Genomic DNA, 7,958 nt, shown 5'->3' on the forward strand with positions numbered 1-7,958 from the left:
TGTATAAGTTCTACCGACTCTGATTTGATTACTATTTAGCTGCAATCTTGTTTATGATATTAGCTTATTGAGACGCTAATTACAAGTCATTCAAGGCGCTTGACTCGAAGCATCTAAGGGAAGGTCTGCACTAGTCAATCCGTCATGCATGACGATTAAGGAGTCGATCAGCTCTAGTGGAGTGAGACAACGAAACTTTTATGCTATTTGTCCCGGAAGTTCAAACCTAAAGATGGTTCAAGTTCGGTTTACGTACAGTCCATAATTAAAAATGAGTCAATAAAACAGCTTTAATAGGAACCCTGTTTAGAATGTAAATGATTGTTTTCAAAGTTTCACTCCATAGAAAACTAGGTAAATTGGTCCTACTAATCATACTCGTTATCATTTTCACAAGGATGCGATTGCGCTTTTCAGCCACACTATTTTGTTCATGACTTCCAAGCATAGTAAATTGAGCTACTATCTCAGAATCCTCCAAGTATTTGGCAAATGAACCTTTAAGTTGTCCAGCATTGCCATGACTGCCAAAATACTTATCACTTCGGTCACATCTAACAACCTTTGTGATTTTTCTCAACTGTTTCTCGACTTCAGTCCGAAAAATCTTGAACTTGTCAAGAGATTCAAACTTTTCCTTAATCAAGTATAGATAACAATATCGGGAATAGTTATCAATAAATATGATGAAATAAAAATTTCTACACAAGGTTGTCGTGGACGGTCCATTAATATCAGTGTAAATGCCCTCCAACATATCAGAACTACGGACTGCAGTTTTCTTCTTTTTTATAATCATCTTACCCCTATAACAGTCTACGCAAGTATCTAGATCACTTTTAAGAGCATGCAGGATATTAGCCTTTATTAGCCTTTCCACTCTTTCCCTAGAGGTGTGACCAAGCTGTTTATGCCACAACGCATAAGAATGTTCCTTAGGTAGAGGTCTCTTGGAAATAACATTTTTAGCCGTATAAGCGACGTATATATCATTAGAAGAATCCATTGGACATATTGCAGCACCTAACATTATTAGAATTAAAAAAAATAATTATAGTACTATTCTTTATTTCAAAAGAGTAGCTACACATGTCCAAACACAATACGGAAACTAAGTTCTGTCTAAAGGAAGATACATAAAAATTGTTTCTTAACATCAAGTTAAAACTATAATCTAGAAATCAAAATGACAATCTCCCACGAACTCGACGTCGACTTTAATGTCGTTTCCCACTATGAGCTTTGATTCATTCTGATTTGGCTTCTTTCAGATTATGAATCCCTGTATGGTAAATGCAATATGATTTGTTGCATCGCTATCTAGCCACCATGAATTGGATGGGGCTTCTGATAAGTTGGATTAAAAAACAAATGCCAAAGAATCATTAAAAGCATACTCACTCTTGGACAACCAAATTTTATATTTGTCGTCGTCTTTCTTTATGGACATTTCTTCTTATAGAAGGAGCAACGATCATCATCCTTCTTGAAGGAAGCTTTCTTAGATCCCAGACTATCAGAATGATCGGTGGTTTCAAGAGTTCCTTTATGAGTACGATTTTTGGACCTATTAGTCTTCTTATTGCTAGAACTAGAGGCATACAGAGCAAGGTGCTCTCTTTCTTTCTTCAATTTCTCTTCCTCTGCCACCACCCTAATGATCAGGTCATTAATTGACCAAGTCTTGATAATTCCAAAATCAGGTGGAATGGTGTTTAGGGCCTGATGCACAATGCAAGTAACAGGAATAGTAACTTAAAGAGCCTGAAGTTTTGTCACTAGGTCTACCATTCTAAGGACGTAATCCCCAATCCCATTAGAACCATCACACATCATATTGAAGAGTCCTTTCAAATGTATCATAGTCTTAGCATTAGATGAGATACGATTTTTAGCCTCGAAGGCTGTCATCATCAGTTTAGCAATGCAGTTAGCTAACAAACCACTCTCCAAGTGCTCTCGAATGGATTGCTTCATAGATAACAAGCAAATCCAATTCCTCTTTTCCCAAGCAACAAAGTGTGCTTTCCTCTTATCATTAGTAAGAGCAATAAGAACATCCACCAGCTCCATCCCAAACAAAAAATCCTCTTTCCATTTTTCAAAGTTTGAACAAGTAAGAATCTCAATCGCAATGAAGTTGCCGTTTCTAAGAAAGTGATTGAACAACAAGCAATATATACAATTAACATCATGTGAGTACTGTGTAACTTGAAACCACATAAGTACACATCCTGAGAGTTACATACATCATCATATAATCATTTTTGGGCAAAATACATGACACACGGTAGTACACTCTCCACATGATAGAGGCCATGAGAATATACTTTAACCTTCATGAATTCATCACCTTTGGTTGTATGAACCACTAGGATCAGTCACTTCTCAACCATATGCTGTACATGTGTCCCTCCAGGAACCAATAGACAATCATCTCCTTTGGGAGTATGACTACGCATTAGAATAGGAGACATCTCATCACAATAAAATACTGATATTTCTTAAACTGAATCAAGTGTGCCACTTTAGCTGTCACAACACAATTGAATCCATGAAACTCTCTCTTACTAGGGATATAAACCTTATATCTCACATTTACCATATACATATAATTTTAGACTTGAAGACAATGGCAATTTGTTACTAAAATCACATGCCATGCCAATTACATTGTTCCATTCATTGCTACATGTGAAACCTTATACATGCTATCAATGAATCACGCTCTACACATTCTTTTTGTGATGATATACATGTGAGCTAGCAACTGTATTTCCAAAACCATAGAGAAATACAAGAAAATACACAAAAATATCCTAAATAATACCCATAAATAGGGTTCTGTATGTATTCTCGCATCATTAAAAGCATTAAACATGTAAAATAAATACACCACATTGTAGAGCATCTCAATACGAGAACACTGGTACTAAGAACGCTCCAAACGAAGGCCATACGCGGCCTCACTCGCCACTTGAGTGTGCGGTGCGTGTGGCACACGCTCGGCGTGCTTGAACCGGCTTGGATCGCCGATTCGACTGCTCCGGTCTGGATCACCAGTCTAACTGGTTTGACGATCCGATCAATGGTCAATTCGAGTGGGGTCACTGAGTCAAGTCCCGTGTCGGATCGAGTCACCCACAAACAATCGAGTCGACCCGCGTCGCGGGGCGTGGCCGCGTGTGCGGCGTCCCCCGGAGGCGCGCTACCCATTAAAATGCTCGCCTCGACAAGTACGTTCCGTTTATGTGATCAAAATCAATTTTCACCGAACAAAAAATTCCGGAAAACAGGTCAAATTCGTATGTTCTAAATCTAGTCTATGGTTGCTCTGATACCATAGGTATGCCGCGAAAACGACACCCCAAGATCTCTCTGGCTAGAATCTATAACACAGTAGTTGATAAAAAGATATTTGCGCACCTAATTTAGGATTCATCATTCTTGATGCGAAATAGCGACGATGTTGAGTACGAGTGCTTCTCCTCTATTACCCTTTGTATCACTGGCTTAACGAGATTGCCTCTCACGATTAACGTTCTTTAGTAGCCTCTTATGTGAGGTAATTTGTGCATCACGGATAAAAGAGAGACTTGGGCACTATTTATAGAGTTTTAAGCCAGAGACCCTCTCATCAAGTCCAGGCTTTATTTGGCCCACTCTAACCAGGCCCATATTAGACTAATTAATAATCTTTATATCTTACCTTATTAGATTTACCCAAAAAAACGGTTAATATCAATCTCGATTAATTTAGGTCATATTAAAAAAACTCTTACAATCCAAACAGTGGAAAGAGCCATTGTCCGGCGGACAAAAAAGGGCAAAGTCAAGGGGAGGAGTTTAGTTTATGCAAATACACATCCCTGGATATAACCTACACGACCCTTTCAAAAGCCAACTATTTAATTGACTTCTTTAGGGTTTCTCTTCTTAAAAGGGGAAGAACAGAGTGAGTTAACACGTCCAACAGTTGTAAGGGCTGGTAGAGACAACCTACACCAGTACTCATCATATTAATGCACCGGTAAAGTCAAGATCAACACGTTGGCTATTTGGTTCGGTCGATTCTGATTTCATTGCAACAAAGAAGCAGAAGGAAGAAGGAGAAGAAGAGGAGGAGGAGGACGAGTCGCTTGCTAAGATTCAAGAAGTCACTTAACCTACTACAGAAATGTCGAGGGAGCCGCTCCTCGACCATGAAACGTCTTCTCCACAGCCTTCTCTCCCATCGCACCTCACCAAATATTTGTACTCGGGACACTTCTTGGCCAGATGGGGTGCCAGGTTCTGCGATCCTCTTTGGTTCAACTCTCCTAAAACTCCTGTTGCTGTTCTGAATATGCTCTCCTCAGGATATGATGACTTGCTCTTAATTTTGGCTATGCAATATTTTGGAGTCTTTTATACTAGTGTATTGGCGTACTCTCTGTATCATTCCTATTTCGGATATATCAAAACCTTTCCATCATTTCAAATTGTCCCAATTGGTATCATCACCTATTCGTCCTTCTCTTCCATGCCTGACGTACTATCACTGGAACATCAAAGTTTTTGAATTTAATTGAAGGTTTTGCTGTTTGAACTATGAAACGTAATCACTTCAACCAAAGAAATGCTTTCTAGTCGCCAGATGGGAGGTTACTCACTGTTTAGTGGGAAATACACAAGTTGTTGTCCTAGTTGTGATAAGTGCGGATGGTAGTATAATTCTTGTTCCGACAAAAAATTACATGCTCTAGGTATAAATCCTGAAGTTATCTGGTAAACAGTGATGGGAAAAATGATGAAGAGAATATGCTACTTGCCTTTCAGTAGTACTCGCATTACAGGATAGCATCTTTGTGTTCCGCTATACCTCAATTCATAACTGGTACATGATTGATAGTGAAAACATAAATTTGCCCCAATTAATGAACAGACAATGAAAACTTCATCTTATGCTGTTCATTAGGAAAATCGATCCTATTACTGATTAAATTTCATTTCAGTCCTTTACTTTAATTGACCATATAAGTGCGGCAATTCTCAATAAACTAATGGCTCTATTCTCAGGTTATGTTTTCTATTGATACCTCTCCATTTGGAAATGAATTATCCTTCATGTCTGCTTGTCTTGCAGAATGTGGGATTTCTCTGTAGCCTTATACATGATCAACATTTGGCCAGACTCTTTACTGTTGGCCGCTATCTATGGAGTGGTGGAAAATGCCTCCACTGCCTTGTTCGGCCCAATAATCGGAAAGTGGGTGGATAAAATGAGTTATGTCAAGGTCCGATGAACTTACAATTCTCCATGTACTACGGCACCTAAGAAAACATTGAACGGGACTTTAGTTCTGAATTTCACAGTATACGAATTTATTTGAATATGATAATTGAGTGATTTTACATTCATGAAGGGACAAATATTTGTTGCAGGTTCTCCGGCTTTGGCTCGTGACACAGAACTTTTCGTTCATAGTTGCCGGAGGCACGGTTTTCGGTTTGCTAGCCTACCCAGATTTGAAGTCCACAAGTGTTGAAGCTTTTGTCTTGCTCGTCCACCAATGTTTCTGGAGCTGTTGGTGTGCTTTCCACTCTTGCTGGAACAATCTTGATTGAAAGAGAATGGTAATAGTATTGAGCTTAAATACTTGCATCCAAAGGCATACAGTTCTCTTTTTGTTTTTACTTTTCAAATTTTCTTTTAATGTGCCTCTGATTGCAGGGTGGTGGTGATGTCGGAAGGCCTAACTCCTACACTCCTTACTCGGATGAATTCGGTTATAAGACGGATCGATCTGATCTGCAAGTTGTTTGCCCCTGTTGTTTCAGGCTTCATAATCAGCTTTGGTTCATTAAAAGCATCCGCTATGACTTTGGCGGTTTTGAGCACCATAAGTGTTTGGCTGGAGTACTGGTTTTTCATGTCAGTATATCAGGGGATTCCTGCTCTAGCTGAGCGAAACCAACAAAGGACCCAGAAACCTTTTCCTGCTGAACTGGCAGAGAGCTCTTCTGTTCTAGATGCTTATCATCCAGCAAATGCAGAAAAAAGCCAAAAGAGAAGTCTTGGTGAGAAAATTGCAAATCTGCCCCTAGTCAGTGCTTGGAGAGTGTATTTTGATCAAGAAGTTGTGCTTCCTGGAATCGCACTAGCTTTGTTGTATTTTACAGTTCTCAGGTAACACCCTGGAAACTGATGCACCCTCAAAGTTCATATATTTCACACTTGTTTACGGGACTTACCTATAATCTTCTATGATTGACGTTTTGCTTTCCTGGTAAAGGGTAAAAAACAGGTTGGCCAATCGAAGTTCCTGATATATTATTAGGTGGAAACTTACATATGCATCAAAACCTAAGGTTGTCTTAATTGTAATGTCATTTCTGGTATCATCTGCTAGACAGTTACTATTGCACTGCTGCATCATTTGGGAACAAAAATGTTGGCGGTCTTGAGTCTTTCTTGCTCTGATTTGAATGCATTGACAATTCGAGGATTGTTGTGTGGATTTACAGCTTCGGAAGTTTGATGACAGCTACATTAGAGTAGGAAGGTATACCTACATTTGTCATCGGAATAGCGCGCGGAATAAGCGCAACCATCGGCGTTGCCGCCACTCTGGTTTATCCAGTCTTACATTCTCATATTTTCACGCTCCGAACTGGGCTCTGGTCCAGCTGGTCCCAGGTATAATTCTCGAGTATCAACTTGTATTAGGACTTTTTTGGGTTTATTGATTAGTGAAAACAACTGAACTCTGCATTATGAGAAACTATTGCAGTGGATTTTCCTGCTTCTATGTGTTGGGTCAATATGGGTCTGAAACAGCGTAATAGCTGCCTATATGTTGATGGGTGGAGTGGCGACATCTCGACTCGGATTGTGGATGTTCGATTTAGCCGTCATTCAACAGATGCAGGTTATCTACTTTCGTTTCAACTATTACTCTAAAGAATAGCGCCAGTCGCTCATTGCCTGGACATCTCACAAGCATTCTTGATGTAGTTTTGGTTGAGGTTTAGCTTGACCTCTTTCACCTACTTGTTTAAGCTTTTGGTTAGGATCCTTTTACATGGTATCAAACCCACAGATTCGTTATCTTCACTCACCATTTAGAATTTCATCTTGTGAGTCAATTCCTTATTCATCTTCTTCCCCATTCTCAACTCCCTGTGCGTTCTTCAAAGGGTTTCATAACATTTACTAGCTTAGACTTTTGGTGGGATACTTTGATGCCGTTCGATCCAAAAATAGTTTCTTGCAGTTGTTCTCAAAGTCTCATACCTGAAATTTCACTTTCTGTTCCGGCCCTTTTATCATCTTTGGCAGGATAAGGTTCCAGAATCCGATCGTTGCGTTGTTGGAGGTGCTCAAAGTTCACTTCAGTCCACCTTGTATATGATGGCTTATGGTATGGGAATAATCATCTCAAATCCACAGGTGATCACCATCGCTTCTACTTCCTATGTTAGTATTAATAATATGTTACTTATATCATGTGTTAATTACCTAAAGTTTGTCTAACTTTTGATTTACAATTTAACTGAACATTAATTTATGGCTACGGCATCAGGATTTCTGGAAGTTGATTTTGTTATCATTTCTGTCCGTTACCCTATCGGCATCTTTATATACTTTACACGTGTACCGTGTCCGCAAGCACCTGATCCATTTTGAGAAGCTCATTTTGCTGGGAAGTTGGTCGATCATACGGTCTACAGATACCTACCAGAGTCGGAACATGTGAACTTTATTTAGTGCTTTTCTAGGACATCTTAAGAATCTTGTTGTATTTGTCGATCGATATCATATTCCAGGACAAGCTGCTTATGTCGTGACGTCTGACAACCCTGTGTAAAATAGAAAAGGATGACAATTCAGACTGTCCTAATAGGATTTTGATATCGGATTGAAAAATACAGTCAGGGACTTGGTATGTTTATAAAAACACGGGCTGCTACTTTTC

General features: G+C 39.3%; 1 pseudogene; it reads left to right on the forward strand.

Moving 5' to 3' along the window:
- Positions 1-3,916: 3,916 nt before the first annotated feature.
- LOC115685185 (solute carrier family 40 member 2-like) lies at positions 3,917-7,958 on the forward strand (annotated as a pseudogene).

This window comes from Syzygium oleosum, unplaced genomic scaffold (assembly GCF_021117445.2).
Source record: "Syzygium oleosum isolate NSW1041296 unplaced genomic scaffold, Sole_v2.1 Sole_v2.12, whole genome shotgun sequence".
Lineage (NCBI taxonomy): Eukaryota > Viridiplantae > Streptophyta > Magnoliopsida > Myrtales > Myrtaceae > Syzygium > Syzygium oleosum.